Below are 21,708 nucleotides of genomic sequence, written 5' to 3'. Positions count from 1 at the left end.
TGAAACGTTGTTTTTAAGCAAGTGCGACATTCTTGTAAGACTCGGCAAAATTGACGATGCTTTTTAACTACTTATCGAAAATTGATGTATTTTAGTTTTTTGATAATGGAAAAACCAGTTTTTCAAAATATTAAATAGTTTTGACGAAAATCATAGTTTAGTGGTTACAATAAATGAAATATGTTACGCGGGACAACCTAAAAATCGCCGTTTTAAAAAAAATAAGCTTGTCGCATGCAGCATAAAACATAGTTTCAACAATTATTTTTTTCGTTTTTATTTTAAAAATCGTTATTTTTTAAAATACGTACAATAACAATGCATATGATATCACACAATTATATATTTTGGACTTGCGTCTTGCCAACTACATCAAATTTCCAATGAGGTACGATCATCGTGCGTAACGTCATTCCTTTACAGGTGTGAATGGGTTTTTTTACCCGAAGAAAACGTTCATACATCCGAGTTAATGCAGCAAGTTCTTTAATTATAAAATCATTAGAAAATAAAAATTATTTTTGTTTTGGTAACTATGTGACATTTTTAACTGTTAATTTCCCTAGATGCAGAGTGCCGACAGATTTGTTGCAAAACGTAACAGTTATATGACATTGATTGCTTTATCGTTTTCCCCGGAATATTCTGCTGATTGTTGACCTTCAAAAATATCATTTTTGAAAATTCTATTGATACCTAAGCATCTGCAAGATTTATCTATATATATAACACTAGAACACACCCGTGATATCGCGGGTCCGTGACTGAATTAAAGTATTTAACTATGCGCAAGCCTTATTTTAGTATTAGTATTGTCATCTGATAAAGTCATGCCGATTGTAAGATACACAGTTTTCTCTGCTTTCAAATCTTTCTGTTTGAACCCGTCGAACTGGAACTGATCAATTATTGATAATATTAATTATTTGGAAAACAAAAGGTCCTGGAATGGAGTACTTTTTAATCAACAGCATTGTCCTATATAAGTTATAAATAAAGTTGAATTCTTTGATTGGCTGTTTTACATCATGCCCGATAACAAATTGAAAACTGTACTATACGCCTTATTTTAGTCCAGATTTTTAGTATTCGTATTGTTATCTTAGAAAGTCTAACTGATTAAAATACTACAATAGGTAACAATTTGACAATTAAGTAGTGTCAACCCTGTGATTATGACCCGTGTAATACTATATAGCATATTAATCCTGAATACACCGTTTGGTGGCGCGCCTGGCAAGTGCGGAACGTACAGATAAGGTAATCGGTAACAGGTGAATATACTATTGGTATCGGTATCGGACTCGACCCGGAACTTCTTAATTATTGGCAATATTAATTACGTGGAAAACAAAAGGGCCTGGAGTGGTGTAATTTTTAATCTACACCTTTGTACTATATTAGTTATATATAAAGTTGAATTCTTTGATTCGTCGTTTTTACGTGATGACGGCTGACAAATTGGACCTCGTAATTTTAGTATTATAGATATCTTCTTATGCATTACGAACTGAGTTTTAACACTTTATTTTTATTCTTGCAATAACTTCTCGTTTATATTCTTGCAAAAACTTCTCATTTATAATGCACGCCGTATCCCTATGAAATTTTGTTTTGGAAGTAGGAATTTAATTTATAGAAACTCAGGTTGGTGTATGAAAATCCGGGAATTGTAACCCTATTAATGCAAATCCGTTTGAATATGATCACAAAAAACACCAATAGAAAAATAGAAAAACGAAATTTATTGGACTGAAAGAATACGGATTGAATGAGGAAAAAGCAAAACACAAGCAGACGTTGAAACTCATGATCATACAAAAATTAGTTTGTCAGCATGGAATGGGGAAAAAAATGGTTATTGTTTGAATAACTTTCCCTGTATTCCAAGTAAAAACAGTCTCTGAAATTCATTGTTCTGTACAGAAGAAATCCGATATAGAACCGAAATGGTTTCTGGATTTTTTTTTGGTGTTTTTTTTGTGTGAATAAATGGAGGTATGGGATATACAATAAGATAGCAAAGGCTATACAATTAACGACATCAAAACCATAGACATTTTTCAGTTTCCTAGTACATATTTGTTTAAGTCCTTAAACTTCTAATTGAACTTCTGGAGAAAAATCAAACCATAATGAAATCAGGAGATGTGGTATAGTTGACAATGAAACAATTTTCCACCAAAGACCAACTGACGTACATGATAGCTTGCTAACATTGCTACATTTGATAACACCAGTTTACCATTTCACTACACTGTATATTCACTGATACATGAATTGTCACCACATTCCTTATAAAATAGCACCATCATATTGTTTAACCGTTCGGCAGTCCAATTTGCACTGGGTATATATATAGGTTTCATATATACGGCTTTTCTATTAGGACGGCAGTCTTTTAAATAGTATACCTGCTTGCATGCTTGTACTAAAGCTGCGTATATCGTCAGGGTTTTTTTTTTTTTTTTGGAAATGACAGGTTGCTGGATTTGGCATTATGATACATGATATAAAATAACACGCAGAATACAGACTCCGGCTTACATGTCGTACATGCACAATTTCAAACTGGAATTTTTGCAGGGAGTGTTTTACTTATATAGAGGGTGCATATGTTAGCGTAATTTCATTCCACCGTGTATTTATTCCGGGTATCTGTTTTTCACTAGAGAATATTGGAAGTAAAAAGTGTCACGAGCGTCGATCTTGGTATCGTTGTTTTGTTTATATTGACCGGTTTATTGTTTACATATACATTTATGGGTTGAAATTAGAATATTTTTCAGGGAACCAGTTTAATAGTCCTTCATTACTGAGTAAAAGTATAAATTTTTCGTCAATAGACACGTTATAAAATTGATCGTTATGTTTTACTGCTTCATTATACAATATATTTCGAAGGTCTGCATATAAAGGACATAAAGTAACTACCTGTTTCTCATCTTCAATTTCGTTTTTACACATGAAACAACATCTTTCATTTACTGGCTTTTTCTCATATCGTCCTGTTTCTATTTTAATTGGCGCAACGCCACATCTAAATTTTGCATAAGCACTTCTAAATTTAATAGACATATTTTGTTTTAAATATAACTCTGTACAATATTGTGATTTATATCGCTTATAAGTACGAAGCATGTTACCATTACTCTGTGACAAAATTTTCGTTTGCCATTCTGCAATATATTTATTAAATAAAACATTTTCAATTTGTACGGAACAATTTTCTTTATGCAGCACACTATTAATACTAGTATACAAATCAAAGTTACAATATTTAAGTTTTTTTCATGACTCTATTACACTAGTTTTTCTTATTATTTACAGCATTTTGATGTGACCATTTGAAAACTTTAAAATTTATTCTGTCATTGGTCATGGCACTACATCTTGCCCAATGCCTTAAGACACATGTTCATTGTTTTACACTAGGAGGTCTCCATCCCATGTCCCCGTTAATTTCATCATTTGGCGTATACTTACCAACACCTATAAAAAAAAACCTGATAGCTCTGTTCTGGACAGCGTTGATACAAGAAAAAGAACGAGTGCCCCAAATGGATGCACCGTAGCTTATTACTGACCAGACCAGAGTATCAAATAATGTTTTAAAGGTACTGTGCTAGAAACCACAATGTGCTTTACATTTAACACTTAATAAACTTAGAGCTCGACTGGCAGACATGGCTACAGCTTTAGCCATAATATTATGATGAGTGGTGGATATTTGGAACTGGATTCGGATTAACCAACCTTTTAAATTCTGTTGATGGATAAAAAGCAATATGTGAATTTGTCGCAAAAATTGACGTTTTCCTATAAAATTACAAGACCAAAATGGTGATCAAAGTTTTTATGCATACAATGACTTATACTGATGTAACTAGATTCAAAATACAAGTGTGCCAAAAAGTTTAGAAATCGGGAGATATGCCATTCGGTATCGTGTTACGAGTTTAAACGTTGAAAATCTTTATCGATTCATTGAATTCGTTTCGTCTAACGTTATAGCGTAGAAACGTCACGTTCCGTAATATAGCGTTACTGATGTAACGTGTATTAAATACTCGCTACAAAAAAGAGGAAAGCTCGAATAACAACCCCTTTCTCTCGCTTTTGAATTAAAGCTTGTACAAATAAATTTTATTTATTCCAACAATGACCGAATTTTGTATTTGCAACTGGCAACTTTAATGGGATGTATTAAGGCTGTGTAAACGGCAAGCAACATCAATACGCCCCTCGTCCTGAACATGCATGAAATATTTGCCACTGAACGTTAAGCAACCAACAATTAATCCAATACGCCCGAATTGTTAAACATTCATTTAAAGGAAATATAGTATTTTGTTACACCTAAATAACCTTTTCAGCAATTATTTCTAGGTCAGTCTTGTAAATTTAGAAACAGTCATATAAGACCGGTAATGTAAAAGCCTATCGCATTATATGTTATATCATAGCAAACTAAATTTTGCAAAAAGGCTTGTTTTTAACATTAGTGCCCTTGAAACTATCTTTTGTTCCATCGCACTTTAGCAAACAAACAACCATCGCACTTTAGCGTGAGACACCATCGTACTTTAGCGTAGACCATCGCACTTTAGCGTGACCATCGCACTTTAGAGTACCATCGCACTTTAGAGTCCTATATATATATATATATATATTAACAATTAAACTTGCAGGCCTTTTTCATGACCCACAATTTGAAATATAAGAAAACATCAAAATAAAAAGGAACATTCGGAAGATATCTTCAAAGCGAGTTAAAGGTTTTAATACGTTTATGTTATAACAAAAGAGGTTTGCCATCTAAAACTTTTAAGCGCACAAAGCACACAACTTAAAATTGCCAACGCTTACAACCTTAAGCATCACAAAAACCTTGCAGAGCAGTAGTAAAGATAATAATAATGATCAATATAAAGGCGAAGCCATTATTCAAATAACCATGAACATATATCAAATTTCAATAACAACAGCTATTTAGCAGGTTCACGTATTGCATTTCTTAAACACAAATAATCATTAATTGATTAAATTTCTTCACATTTGTATTTGAACTTTAGCATAAAAATAATTCTTATAAAAAAAACAGCACCTTAGAATGGAACATTCAGTGGGCGACTTAGCATGTTGTCTGTCGGGAGAGAGGAGGAAAAAAAATATTCCTTGGGCGCGGGCAATGATTCCTTGAGCAGGAATATTTCAACACAAATTGAACTGTAGTTTCATTAAGTAAACAATCAATGTCAGTTTTTAATTCTTATACCACAACATCTTTATTAAACAGTTATCTAATATTTAATGCCAAACAAGCATTTGGGTTTACGAAAATACATATCTCTAAGAACTTGAAAAGGAAAAAATGACATTGGATGTACCTGTTTACCCTCACCAGAGACATATATTGTATTATATGTCTCTGCCCTCACCCAATTTTGCCAACATTTTACCTGATGAATCTTCATCGGATTGGTTTTTTCTACACTATGAATTATAAGTACACATTTTTTTTATCACAGAGTTTAGTTTGACTAAAAAATTTAGTCACAAAAAGGAACGTCGGCATTGACAAGAATATACATGTTACCACGTTAATCTTATCAACCTTTTAAATATATATAAATATATTTAATCTGATATCACTTCCAAGGTATCGGCTTTTAGACCATAAAGGTTTTAGGGGTCATCCATAATTGTCAACCATTTTCCAAAGTGTACAAAACGTACACTTGGGGGGAGGGGGTTAAAAAATCAACATTTTTACCGTACGCTTTTTTTTATTTCTGGAATTTACATCGTTTCCGTAGGGAAAGTCGATTTATAAAATCGAGAATTGGCTTGGGTGTGTTTCTCGTCTTATTTCTTCTTTATTATTTTCACTTGATGATATTGATTTCGATATCATAATTCTACTCAATCGGGATTGAACGATTACAAGATCAAATCATATGAAAACTAAATCTTTCAAAAATATGAACTAGTAAAATTATTTAAACAAAAAGTTTGCAAGCATTTCTCAGTATCCCTGATTGTCAATTTCACCTGCTTTATTATTGATCGGTATCGTTTTTAATACTCTGTTTAATAAACAAAATTGATGAAAACACTAACATGCTAAATTCTTTGAATGTTTTGACTTTGACAAGACGTCATTTTGTGAAACGATTTTAAACTGGTCCTTCGATTAATTTCCTTGTAATGCGTTCCAAAATAGTAAACCAGTAAACCGGAAGTAAACTGATTTTTTCTTAGTATAAGCCTCCCTTAATTAGGAGCACCTCCATATGAAGTTTAACCTTAACTTAAAAAATATCCAATATATGTACACGTTACAGTATATATACATAAACAATAATAGTGCCATGAATGGCATATTTACAGGGACCTTTTAAATAGAAATGCAGGCGGGAAAATTAAAAACTCAAAATGTTTTAAAACATTACACTTTTATTGATTACTGTCTTGAGCTCTGATTCCATTGATCAACAACTGTCAGTCCATACAAATGCAATATAACCATGCATTTCCCTTTCTTTGATTCTTAACATAATTTATGTGCCCTTTTGATAATCTTTTGCATGCTCTAGGTGCCCTTTTTTATTGGAGTTACCATTCCCACTATGTGATAGGGGAAACACTAATTTTTGTACTCTTTATTCTGACAAAACACAAGCATCATAGATCAAATAAAACAGTCAGATATGTTTTAGTTTTTTTTCAATGCAAATTTCTATATTAAACTAAAATATAATAGACAGGATCTTCTTTTTATTAAAAATGACTGATTCTTCTCTTGAAATCTGAAAATGGTTGATGTACACTTTTTGAGGGAGGGTGTGGGGTCTGAAAAAGTGTACGTTTTGTACACTTTGGAAAATGGTTGACAATTATGGATGACCCCTTAATTGGATATAGGACTAAAAGACTAAAAATCAGACAATCAAGCATTTTGTTTTTATACGGACAACTCAGGTAATAAAGCTGGACGTCATAAAAACGAACAATTAAAGAATGATCGTATTAAAATTATATTGAAATGAATACGACTTTTAATAATAAAAAAAAAACTCGAAAAATATTAATGTCCCCAGTTTAATTATAATCTTTTATACCTTAAAAAAAACAACACGATAACAGAAGATGGAAATCGTGATTGGCTATTAATAACAAGGATATGTTTTTTTTATTTTCTATGAAATTTACTTATATTGCTAATCAACTTCATTCGAAATAACAATATGATGATAATTTTATTTCTTCTGAAAAGGAAATTTTGAAGGGAAAATAGTAGTATTACATTTTCTACGCATTAGGTTGGCCTTTTGTGTACCTATAAGGCAGGTTAAGAAGGTCAAATTAGGTTAGCGCTGTGACTGGTTGTAAGGGTACAATAATTATGTCTTTTTATTTATCTATGAATAACTTCAGTGTGCATATATATTTACAAGAAACCCATTGCGATATTTTCTAGAGAATTATTAGAAAAAAATCAAAAAATTTAACAAATTTGGTGTAAAACGACGGTGGGCATGGATAACATAAACAAGCTCCTTTGGAAGTTGAAAAGGGGGGAGGGGCAATACCTTTTGTTGTTTACCTGTTTTTGGCCTTTTTCAAGGTGTTGTTAACTGTTATCTGAGATAAATCTAAACTGTTAACTGTTTCAACCCACTGTGTTAACTGTTATCAGAATTTATGCATTTTTGTTAACTGTTTTTGCCAAAATCGAGGTGTTGTTAACAAGTTAACGGACCACCTATTGTCCCCCTCGAAGTTGGTCATGCTACTGTTTGACTTCAATTTTAAAAACAGAATAATATAGAACAAGTTACATCTCTCTTTCACTCCTAAATATATTGTGAAACGTCGTAATTTTCGTAGTTACTAGATCTACAGGTCATTCAAAATAGTATAGGTTGTGGGTCGTTACCAGATCTACATGTCACGCAAAATTTGAATTGTGGGTCGTTACCAGATCTACATGTTACGCAAAATATGAATTGTGGGTCGTTACCAGACCTACATGTCACGCAAAATTTGAATTGTGGGTAGTTACCAGATCTACATGTCACGCAAAATTTGAATTGTGGGTCGTTACCAGATCTACAGGTCATTCAAAATAGTATAGGTTGTGGGTCGTTACCAGATCTACATGTCACGCAAAATTTGAATTGTGGGTCGTTACCAGATCTACATGTTACGCAAAATATAAATTGTAGGCCGTTACCAGATCTACATGTCACGCTAAATTTGAATTGTGGGTCGTTACCAGATCTACATGTCACGCAAAATTTGAATTGTGGGTCGTTACCAGATCTACATGTTACGCAAAATATGAATTGTAGGTCGTTACCAGATCTACATGTCACGCTAAATTTGAATTGTGGGTCGTTACCAGATCTACATGTCACGCAAAATTTGAATTGTGGGTCGTTACCAGATCTACAGGTCATTCAAAATAGTATAGGTTGTGGGTCGTTACCAGATCTACATGTCACGCAAAATTTGAATTGTGGGTCGTTACCAGATCTACATGTTACGCAAAATATGAGTTGTGGGTGGTTGGATTGAGCTTCCGATATTTAGTTTAATCTCATATATAGATGTAAAAAGATGTGGTATGAGTGCCAATGAGACAACTCTCTATCCAAGTCAAAATTTCTAAAAGTAAACTATTATAGGTCAAAGTACGGTCTTCAACACGAAGCCTTTGCTCACACCGAACAGCAAGTTTTAAAAGCCCCAAAAATTACTAGTGTAAAACCATTCAAACGGGAAAACAAAAAATCTAAACTATAAAAATAAAACCTATCTTATCATATAATGCACGATAATAACGTGTACATGTCGTAGTCTGGAACTTCTACACAGGAAGGTTGTTCTTTTGAAGAAAAAAAGTTGAAGGAAGATCTCTAAGGAGTTGTCTAAAATAAGAAGAGTGTCGAATGCTCTTGTGTAGAGTTAACTCTGCCACATTCACATGTCTATCACAAAACTGAAAATGTATTATTCAGTGGTTGTCTTTTGTTGCTGTCTAACATATTATGATATTGTATTGATGTATTTTCTTGTTTGATTCTGTATCATTAATGCATATTCAACATATTCCCCTGTTGTACGGTGACATTACATATGAGGGCCTGAGTGGGGTTTACATGCGGATTAGAGAATACATTAGAGCTCTTCAACTTATCTAGCTCTAGCCTTTTTTTTTATTCGAGCGTAACTAATGAGTCTTTTGTAGACGAAACGCGCGTCTGGTGTTAATACAAAATTTCAATCCTGGTATCTATGGTGAGTTTATATATAAACCAAATATACAGAAAAATGCACTAAAAATACAGAACAGAGAACAATAGGACAAGAAAATGGGGGGAAGGGGGGGGGGATAATGTCCACATTTGATATAAATGAAAATACTTTAGCTTTATATTTGAGATCCAAGTGCAATGGACTATCACCACTGTCCAAGGTGAGGGGGAGGGGGGAGGGTTGGGATCCCGCTTACACGGTTAAACCCGCCACATTCTTGTATATGCCTGTCCCAAGTCAGGGGCCTGTAATTCAATGGTTGTCGTTTGTTGATGTGTTACATATTTGTTGTTCGTTCATTTTTTGCCCGTCATTAACAAAAGGGAGATTCAAACTCGCTAGGTACGCCCGTCATTAACTAATGGGGGATTCAAACTCGTAAAATACGCGCGTCATGTACGAAAGAGAGATTTAAACTCACTAGGTATGCCCGTCATTAATCAATGGGATATTCAAACTAGTAAAATACGCCGATCATTAACCAAATGAAGTTTTAAACTCGATAGGTACGCCCGTCCTGTACCAATGGGAGATTCAAACTTCAAGATACGTCCATCGTTAACCAAGAGGAGAAACAAACTCGCAAGATACACTCGTCATTATACCCAGAAGGAGATTCAAAATCATAGGATACGCCCGTCATTAAGCCATGGGAGATATAAATTCGCAAGATACACCCGTCATTAACAGATGGGAAGTTCAAACTTGTAAGATACGCCCGTCATTAACCGATTGGAGGTTCAAACTTGTAAGATATGCCCGTCATTAACCAATTGGAGGTTCAAACTTGTAAGATACGCCCGTCTTTAACCGATGGGAAGTTTAAACTTGTAAGATACGACCGTCTTTAACCGATGGGAAGTTTAAACTTGTAAGATACGCCCGTCATTAACAGATGGAAGGTTCAAACTTGTAAGATACGCCCGTAATTTACCGATGGGAGGTTCAAACTTGTAAGATACGACTGTCTTTAACCGATGGGAAGTTCAAAATTGTAAGATACGTCCGTCATTAACCGAAGGGAAGTTCAAACTTGAAAGTTACGACCGTCTATAACAGATGGGAGGTTCACACTTGTAAGATACGCCTGTCATTAACCGATGAGAGGTTCAAACGTGTAAGATACGACCGTCTTTAACCGAGGGGAGGTTTAAACTTGTAAGATACCACCGTCATTAACCGATAGGAGGTTCAAGCTTGTAAGATACACCCGTAATTAACCGATGGTAGGTTCAAATTTGTAAGATACTCCCGTCATTAACAGATGAGAGGTTCAAAATTGTAAGATACGACCGTCTTTAATCGATGGGAGTTTCAAACTTGTAAGATACGACCGTCTTTAACCAATGACAGGTTCGAACTTGCAAGATACGCCCTTAATTAACCGATGGGCGGTTCAAACTTGTTAGATACGACCGTCTTTAACCGATGGGAAGTTTAAACTTGTAAGATACGCCCGTCATTAACAGATGGAAGTTTCAAACTTGTAAGATACCCCCGTAATTTACCGATGGGAAGTTCAAACTTGTAAGATACGACCGTCTTTAACCGATGGGAAGTTCAAAATTGTAAGATACGCCCGTGATTAACCGAAGGGAAGTTCAAACTTGAAAGTTACGACCGTCTTTAACAGATGGGAGGTTCAAACTTGTAAGATACGCCTGTCATTAACCGATGAGAGGTTCAAACGTGTAAGATACGACCGTCTTTAACCGAAGGGAGGTTCAAACTTGTAAGATACCACCGTCATTAACCGATAGGAGGTTCAAGCTTGTAAGATACGCCCGTAATTAACCGATGGTAGGTTCAAATTTGTAAGATACTCCCGTCATTAACAGATGAGAGGTTCAAACTTGTAAGATACGACCGTCATTATACCCAGAAGGAGATTCAAAATCATAGGATACGCCCGTCATTAAGCCATGGGCGATATAAATTCGCAAGATACACCCGTCATTAACAGATGGGAAGTTCAAACTTGTAAGATACGCCCGTCATTAACCGATTGGAGGTTCAAACTTGTAAGATATGCCCGTCATTAACCAATTGGAGGTTCAAACTTGTAAGATACGCCCGTCTTTAACCGATGGCAGGTTCGAACTTGCAAGATACGCCCTTAATTAACCGATGGGCGGTTCAAACTTGTAAGATACGACCGTCTTTAACCGATGGGAAGTTTAAACTTGTAAGATACGCCCGTCATTAACAGATGGAAGGTTCAAACTTGTAAGATACGCCCGTAATTTACCGATGGGAGGTTCAAACTTGTAAGATACAACTGTCTTTAACCGATGGGAAGTTCAAAATTGTAAGATACGTCCGTCATTAACCGAAGGGAAGTTCAAACTTGAAGGTTACGACCGTCTATAACAGATGGGAGGTTCACACTTGTAAGATACGCCTGTCATTAACCGATGAGAGGTTCAAACGTGTACGATACGACCGTCTTTAACCGAGGGGAGGTTTAAACTTGTAAGATACCACCGTCATTAACCGATAGGAGGTTCAAGCTTGTAAGATACACCCGTAATTAACCGATGGTAGGTTCAAATTTGTAAGATACTCCCGTCATTAACAGATGAGAGGTTCAAAATTGTAAGATACGACCGTCTTTAATCGATGGGAGTTTCAAACTTGTAAGATACGACCGTCTTTAACCAATGACAGGTTCGAACTTGCAAGATACGCCCTTAATTAACCGATGGGCGGTTCAAACTTGTTAGATACGACCGTCTTTAACCGATGGGAAGTTTAAACTTGTAAGATACGCCCGTCATTAACAGATGGAAGGTTCAAACTTGTAAGATACGCCCGTAATTTACCGATGGGAGGTTCAAACTTGTAAGATACGCCTGTCATTAACCGATGAGAGGTTCAAACGTGTAAGATACGACCGTCTGTAACCGAAGGGAGGTTCAAACTTGTAAGATACCACCGTCATTAACCGATAGGAGGTTCAAGCTTGTAAGATACGCCCGTAATTAACCGATGGTAGGTTCAAATTTGTAAGATACTCCCGTCATTAACAGATGAGAGGTTCAAACTTGTAAGATACGCCCGTCTTTAATCGATGGGAGGTTCAAACTTGTAAGATACGACCGTCTTTAACCGATGGGAAGTTCAAACTTTTAAGATACGCCCGTCATTAACAGATGAAAGTTTCAAACTTGTAAGATACGCCCGTAATTAACCGATGGGAGGTTCAAACTTGTAAGATACGACCGTCTTTAACCGATGGGAAGTTCAAACTTGTAAGATACGACCGTCTTTAACCGATGGGAAGTTCAAACTTGTAAGATACGACCGTCATTAACAGATGGAAGTTTCAAACTTGTAAGATACGCCCGTCTTTAACCGATGGGAGGTTCAAACTTGTAAGATACGCCCGTCATTAACCGATGGGAAGTTCAAACTTGTAAGAGGGTGGTAATGGGGGTACCTTCAAGACGAACAACGGTAAAAATTCTAGCCAAAAAACGTTAACGGTAATTTTTGGTGCATGACGATAAAATATGCACTTTCTTTTAGACGATAAAAGAATCGACTGATTTTGACGAATCACGTTAAGTTTTTCCCGAAAATGACGGTAACGATAATTATTTGACACCTTTGACGAATAACGATAGGGCCACAGCAATTTAATTTCTTGTTCTACGGATTTTTGGACTCCAAAATTTAGGGCGAGCGAGCGATTTGAAAATTTTAATAAAAAAATATTTAATTTGCAAATTTTTGAGCGAAGCTTGAAAAGTAAAGGCGAGCGATTATAATTTTTTTTGTAAACATAAATTAATAGGTTTTGACAATATTAAAACTTGATTTATCACTTGTACTTTGACATTTCTTTAATTTCTGAAGTATTATTTCCCTGTTCACCAAGAAATAATTAAATCTGGTCTATGTATGTGTGACTGACAATGAGACAATTCTCCATCCAAGTCATAATCAGTTTGGGGGCAACCCCTTAGTGTTATAAATATCCCTTTTACATGTTTTATGAGGGATATAAGTTATAATGTATTTGTTTGTACAAAAGGGCTCATATTTTCTCAAAGAACTATATATCTATTAAATGGTCAAAACATGTCCAAGAATTTTGTGATATTCCTCGACTTTAACCATGTTAAATTAACATATTTACTTTAACAGTTTAATATTATTCAAAATAAGTGGACCCCTCTTTTAGAAAAAGTTGTTTTGGAGGTGAAGCTAAACTTTTTTTTATCAAGTCGGTTAAGCAAAAACTTAATGTAATAGTTTTGTAAAGTTTTGGAACACAAAAAGAACAGATACACAGAGTAGTAGATTAGATACTTTTTTCAAACTTAAAACTTGTTTTTTCGAAAGAAATGTATCTAACTTTAAACAATTTTCAATTAAGAAGTGCCATATGTAAAATTAAAATCAGTGCACATGATCTCAAAATAGAAAGAGACAGGTATAAAACATTATATATAGAAAGAGACCAAAGGCTTTGTAAGAAATGTACTCTAAATCTGGTTGAAGATGAACAACATTTTATAACTAGTTGTCCAGCATACAAAAATGATAGGGAGATATTTTTCAAGGAGATAAACTGTATCTTTCCTAATTTTATATATCTTTCAAATGAGGCAAAATTTGTTTGGTTATTTACTAATGAAAATGTGTCTGTACTTAAATATTTAGGGAGCTATATTATTACATGTCTAGATGTTAGACGAAATGTTAATTAATGTATGTAAATAACACATTTAACAATGATAATTGTAATGATTTTATGGTTCTGATCCTGCCTGGAATTAAATGTATGTGATTTTTATAGAATGAAGATAATAACATCTGTCTGAACTTTTTTTAATGTTTCATTTTTACTATACTATATATAAAAATATTAATTTTCGCGAACCATTTAGGTCACGGAAATTCCAAAATATGGCATCAGTAAGGAGAGTTGTATAAACAATGTAAATACACAGAACCCCATCCAAACTTGCTTTAACTAATAGTATTCATCTTTTTCTATTTTATATGTGCTAACAACATTCCATTTTTCTATAATTTCGATTAAAAAATTCCAAAATCTGAGTTAAAACAGGTCGAATGCCCCAAATAAACGTTATCTGATTGGTTGAAGTACTGTGGCGTCGATGATAAGCATAGAAAGCCTCGATGTAAAGCACAAGCCTCGATGTAAAGCACACGCTTCACATGAATAAGGAGAGTTTTACAAATAATGTGCATACACAGATCCTCCATCCTATTTATGTTTTGCTGAAAATGTTGCAGTGTTCATCATTTCTGTTTTGATTCTGCTAACAACATTCCATTTTTTCTATAATTCCGATTTAAAGATGTGGAAACCCGTAATAAAAATAGATGGCCTCAATGATTTATTAAAAAGCAACGCAAAAAAATTCCGTTAATATAAACATGTTGAACTTCGACCCTGAGTTAATAAACCGATTCACAATAAAGATCTCCTTGCGCTCAAATGTAATTCTTAGTGAAGTATACGGGTAAATTCGTTTACAGAAATTTATACACACTTTTATCATTAATATATTACCAGGCTTTTGCATATTCACGTTTTTTATGTTCAACTTTAGTCAAATTCAATTCTATACATTTTTTTTACGTAAAGCAATAGGAGTAAGAATATTATTTCGCGCCAATTTAACCAGCATCACCGCCACGCATCATAATTATTTACCGTTATCTTTGTGAAATTTCAGTTATATAGTTTATTAATTAGAGAAATTTTGGTGAGTATTACTTATTAATGTTAAGGTTCTACTGATGTGCTTCTCTAGACCTTTTTGACGGTCAGTTTTATCCCATTTATCTCAATATTATCCCCGATGACAGAAATGTCAACCCGACCTATTCGTGTCAAAAGTGAAAATCGATCTATTTGATGAACTAATTTCTTCATAAACTGTGCATGCATTATTTCTGTATTATTTGATAACCAATCACATTCACGTTGCATGTTTGCATGATAATGGGTTATGTATCAGTGGATTGTAAGGGCGATGCAACATGTGAGGTCTGCGCGATCACGTGACATTATTATTTGTAAACAAACATGCTCCCCGTGTAACACGTGTCTGAATTATCCTTTCAAAGTGTTATGAATCTTTCAATCACTATTTTATGATATATTTTTCTGTTTTTAGGTTTGCATATCAGTAGTCAAAGTGAATTAGACATAGTTCTGTGGGTTTTTTTTTTTTTTTTTTAAATTAGTGGTATATAAGTCTACATTATTTAACTGAAGTCTAACAGTGGCGGATCCAGAGGGAGGGTTCCGGGGGTCCGCACCCCCCCTTTATTTTGGACGATCAATGCATTTGAATCGGGACATATGTTTTGCACCCCCCTGCACCCCCCCTTTGCCCTGGGCTAGCACCCCCCTTTCGAAAATTCCTGCATCCGCCACTGAGTCTAATAAGATGACTCAACTTTTCCTCTTATTCTCCCTCTATTTTTGAAACCTGCATACCAAATGAAAGGGCATTTGCTCCCCTTGAACAATATTTGGCCCCTTCCCTGTCATTTCCCTTTAAATTAGTTCGAGATTACTCTGACGTCCAACGGCAAAATGCCGAAATCGATGGGTCACTGTGAAAACTGTTAAAATATGGAAAAATAAAGGTTGGCAGGTAGGTGAAACTTACATAAATGAAGAGATAAATGAAAAATGAACAGATTGGTGCCCGATTTATATAACTCCATGGCCGTCAGTCGGCATCAGAAGCAGCGAAGCAGCGCATCTATTTTGGGTGGGCAAATATCCACTTTTTGATATGGGACGAGCTCTGACGTCCCACGGCCCCAGCTTGTCTGGCAAAACAGCCGTTGGACGTCAGAGTAATCTCGGACTACTTTTAAATTTGCTCAAAAGTCATAGTCCATTTACAGAAACGGCTGATTTGTGATTTTACCATCTTAACTGCAATTTTCATATTGAACACATTTGACCATTCAGTATGAGTTCCCATGTATTTTTGTCTTATATATGAAGGAGGTTTTAGGTCATGTTTTCCTAAACACCTTATTGCTATTTGTCTGTCTGGATTGTTAAAACCACAAAATCAAATATCGATGAATATGCAAGTTTACAACAATACAGGAGAATTGACATCCACGAAAAATATAGGAATCCACAGTAAGATTTAGGTTTTGATAAATTTTGGAAATGACATTAGGAAGTTATAAAACTTTATTCTTTGAATGAGGGGGAGGACAGGGGGGTACCCTTCTCCCTTCTCCCACCCCTCTTCTCCTTTCTCCTACCCCCGTTCTCCTTTCTCCCATTAGAATAAAACATCTCCTTTTGAGATATTTTTTCTTGAAATATTAGAAAATTTTTTAAAAGTAGAGATATTTTATTTTTTCTCCTTTCTCCCAGCCTTCCTCTCCTTTCTCCTACCTACTTTCTCCTTTCTCCCACCCCCTTTCTCCTTTCTCCTACCCCCTTTCTCCCTTACCCCTGTCCTCCCCCTCTTGAATAAGATAAGATAAGATAAGATATTTTTATTTCCAATTATGGGCCCCAAAGGGCATAAACATTACAACATCAATAATTTTTTTATAATACAATACAAACAATGAGATAAAAAAAAAAAAAAAAAAAAAAAGTTAAATGAGAACTATTTAAGTTCTTATATGTTTCAAGCATATTACATGCATGCTCCGCACCGCTTTTTATCAGGAATTTTATAATTTTAAATGTCTTAAAATTCGGGTTTTTTCTATTATAAAAATAGGTGGATTTTCAAGTTAATGAAAAAAATGCTTTGTTCACTAATTCAGCAATGCTTTAACTGTTGTGAATGTGAGCTCCCTTCGGCTATTATTAGAATCTAGATTTACATCATTCATTTTCAATGTAAGAGTTCTCCTTTCATTCAAAAGGTAAATTTCCATGTTTGCTGGTCACTTGACTAGACAGTGGCGGATCCAGGGGGGGGGGGGGTTCCGGGGGTGCGCACCCCCCCTTTATTTTTGCCGATCAATGCATTTGTATCGGGACATATGTTTTGCACCCCCTCTTTGCCCTGGGTGCCCTGGGTTAGCACCCCCCCTTTCGAAAATTCCTGCATCCGCCCCTGCTAGAAACTGCATTCAGTGATATTGTTTGTCTCAATTTACGCCTGAATTTCAGATTTTTCCGAATTACCAATCACTAAAATAAATGTTATTTAATACATATTAAATACATGTAGCATTGTATGTAACTATCATATTCATGTTTTTATTTGACATTATGAAAGTACTATTGAGATCCAGGATTCTGACTTGAATAAACAGTGTTTGTAACACACATGGTTTTATCCGTTTCTTTCCCTTCCCTTAAAAGTATCTTTCAGTTTGAAACTACCTGACAATCATACTGAGTTCACACCTAATTTGAATTGGATTGACATTAACTAATTTGAATTAGTTTAATTCACATTTGAAACGGTTTACATTAACAAACACATAGTTCAAATGTGAATCGAATGCAAGTGAATTGTTTGTCTATCTATGGTCAACATGTTGGGGTATGACTATACCGCTTTTACCAATTTTAAGAAACATTGTTGAATTTTATTTATGGAAGCTTACTTTTCATTTATATAAATTTAAGATTAATATTTCTGAGGTTATGGATTGTCTCTACTTATAAAAGGGGAGGATTCCAAGTTATTTAATATATTTAATTAAATTGTATTCAGGCGCATAGCTCCCTATATGCCAACACGCAACTGCGTGCATATCAATTCAGCATGCAAAAAAAATGTCAAAATAAAAATTTATAGCATTCGGCATGCAAAAAAAAATGTCAAAATAAAAATTTATAGCATTCAGTATGCAAAAAAAAAAAATATCAAAATAAAAATTTAAAGGAAACACAAATATGTTGTTTATAATAAAAAAATCATTTGAAAATTGTATGTTTTTCGAATATCATAAAAACAGTTGTGAAAATGAATAATCAGTCCCTTGCTTTAATGAAAAATCTTGCTTCACTAGTGCAGAAAATGAATAATTTGTCCTCTTAGATTACAAAAATAAATAACCGATCAAAAACAAATCCACCTGCCCCTCCCCCAGAATATCAAATGGTCGACCCCAAAGTCTATAGGATTTTTTTCTGCGACAAGTGCCTCAAACCATGTATTAAGATTTTTGGATAAAGGACCACAATAGGTAAAAGTCCAATTTAATATTAAATGTTTTAAGTTCTTAGACTACATTCATTCTGTGTCAGAAACCTATTCTGTTTTGACTATTTGATCACAATCCAAATTCAGAGCTGTATCAGGCTTTAATGTTGTGTCCATACTTGCCCCAACTGTTCAGGGTTTGGCCTCTGCTGTAGTATCAAGCTGCGCCCTGTGGAGCATCTGGTTTATTTGAAGGGAAGATGTTCCCGACCTGTTTATTAGTGGAATTGTGAATCAGGCCATTTCTCTTCTCAATTGTATTAATGTATACTTTTCATGTTGGGACAGTTTCCCTCATTTTTGAAGGCTGTATGGTTGCCTATAATTGCTTTGTCATTTGAACATTTGTGGGTAGTTGTCTTATTGGCAATCTTATTACATATTTTAATTTTTATACGTATCCATCCTTCAGAAAAGTTGTTCCAAATGTAATGAATCCCCTCCAGGCTTGCCTTTATCTTCATTGGAACAATTTTTGGGATACGATTGCTTTCAAGCAATCTGTAGACTTATACTGGTGGCTCAGAGCATTGCCCTCACGTCAATCGTTTTATTCTAAACATTAAGGAACATCTCAGATTCTTATGATTGTCTTGCTTTAAAGGTAAAAACAAACAAAGGGATTGAACTTTAACAACTTTCCTATAATGTTCTTTTCATAATCTTCATGTTTGATAATTCCCTTGACTTATATGCGTGTTTTTAACAACACGGAAAATCAGAATTACGCAGTATTTATATTTAGTGTTTTTCTAAATTTAGAAACACGTTAGAGGGAATTCCCAGTTTGATAAAATGCGAGAGTTCTCTGAATTCCGATAAATCTATTTCTGTCATATAAGAACTGAAGTGGAGTTTTTCTTATATTTTACCTTTATGAAACTGATATTTGAGATTGTACTTCCATAAAGAAATAGAGAACTATCTAGATCGTTTAATAAACATTTAATATACGTTCTTGCTCCAGGTTTTTTTTGGAAATTATGCGCATGCGTATAGTTTTCTGGACTTTGAGGGGTTTTCAATTGAATGGTTGCTCTGGATTCCCCACTCAATTAATTAATTTTAAACTCATGGGATCTTTTCTATGTATGTCTGCTATTGAAGGTTATTATTGTTGCATGATTTTAAATCATATGCATCATTTAAATGAAAATAAATATAGTCCACATCGTAGAACACCCCTTCAGGCAAAATGGAGTCTTCCATATTATTGTTTCCAATTGTCTCCCTTCTGGAAGTAACTTCCGTGAATTCTGAATTAAAACAATATGTCGAGTATTAGCTCGTTCTGTCAATAAAGTGTATTATATTAAAAATGATCGAAATTTAAACCGATAAATGTGTACGGAAAGGAGTCGTGATCACTGACCGAAAGGAAATTAAATATTTAGAGTTAGGAATGGGGTTCCTCCTAGAATTAACGTAGAAAAATAGGTGATAAGATACGAAGTGAAATACCTTCTCTCATTCTGAGTCTCAGTGACTGCTGTGGAAAGTAAACTTGGAATTGATAGTACAAAAATAAAACACAATAGGCCTAATCGCATTGTTCATACACTTTTATCCAGGATTGGCTATTTTGTAACTATTTTACATGTGCAGTTGAATTAGTTTTGAAAATAATATTATCCAGCTACATGTATACATGTACATGTGTCAACGAAACAACGCCAATCGTATCCGTCAGAGCAATCTGCTCTTTGATTTTTTTTGGGGGAGGGTTCCAAACCTGTTGTTTATAAGTTGCAAATCAGGCCATTACATTAATTGTTGCTTACTTAACATGTCTAGACTGTTTTTTTTCTCACTTATTAAGGCTGTATGGTTGCCTATAATTACTTTGTTATTTTAACCTCTGGAAAGCTGTCTCATTGGAAATTATACCACATATATACAGATTTTTATATGGATTGTAGACCTGAAAAAGATTTTCAAAGTTGAATATGCTGCAAACTTCAAACAACCTACTACTTATTTACCATGCATGTCTATCATGAAACTTTTGATCAGAACTATATATAAGTGATTTCACCATTTCTTCATATGTGTACCACTATCAATCAACAGAACAAATGCAAATTATTTTTTTAATATTTGCATATGGTTTCCTTTAATTTCTCACATCTATTTTATTTGAATTTAGGGAAATAAGTATTATGTATATAAACAAATCTCATGTCGATATATAACATGTACAACAATCAAACATCAACCCACACCAAACTGGCTGTAGTTGAAAAACATCAAAAGGGAAAATACAGTGAAATCTGGAGAATTTATATTATCACATATACATGCATTTGAAATATATTTAAAATATTTTTTTCAAATTTTTTAGTTTTAGGTTCCACCTAGCTACCATATTAGAAAACTGGGATTTAAATGCTAGTCTATTAGAGGGATATTTCTAGTGGCGAATCCAGAAATTTTCATAAGTGCGGGCCCACTGACTGCCTGAGAGAGGGCCCACTCTGATCATGCTCCAGTGGTCCTCTAAATAATCAACCATATTTTTCCAGACAGGGGGGGGGGGGGGGCCTCTTAATTCGCCTTTGATTTCATTGGTTGTAATTTTATTTTATCATGAATTAGATTTGAACAGGACTTGGGGAATGAAGGTAAAGACTGAATGTCAGTTTTAGTCATATATATGTACTTTAATTTTAGTCTTACATGTATTTATGTGTACATATATCACTGATTCAGTGGCGATGGTGAATAGCTATATATAGACACTGACAAGTCTTGGATAACATTTTATAGTTTTGAATGTTTCTTCATCAGTTTACTAAAATTAGGTGGAGGTATGTTTTTATTTCCAACAGAGGGCACTCATGCTCAACCTATATCAGTTTGTGCATGAAGCGATTGATAGTTGCCAGACACTGAATGATTATACCTCAAATTTGTGAAAGTTTTAACCTATGCATATATACTTTAAATACGATAAAAAAAAAATCATGTCTTTTTCAGGACTTCTGATCCAACCATGTAGAATGGCATGTTATTGAGATATGGTTCTGGTTGATGGATGTTCACGAAGGACCTGTAGTACAAAGTATATCACTGGATTGAGCTCTCTGTCTAAGTGTATTATTAAAGTGCTTTGCTTTGAGCTCGGTTCATTGTTATGCAATTCATTCTTTGTGAAGTGAAGATTTTACAGACAACTCTCATGTACAAGGAT

This window comes from Mytilus galloprovincialis, chromosome 1, assembly GCF_965363235.1.
Source record: "Mytilus galloprovincialis chromosome 1, xbMytGall1.hap1.1, whole genome shotgun sequence".
In the NCBI taxonomy this organism is placed as follows: Eukaryota; Metazoa; Mollusca; class Bivalvia; order Mytilida; family Mytilidae; genus Mytilus; species Mytilus galloprovincialis.
This window is presented reverse-complemented; position numbering follows the sequence as displayed.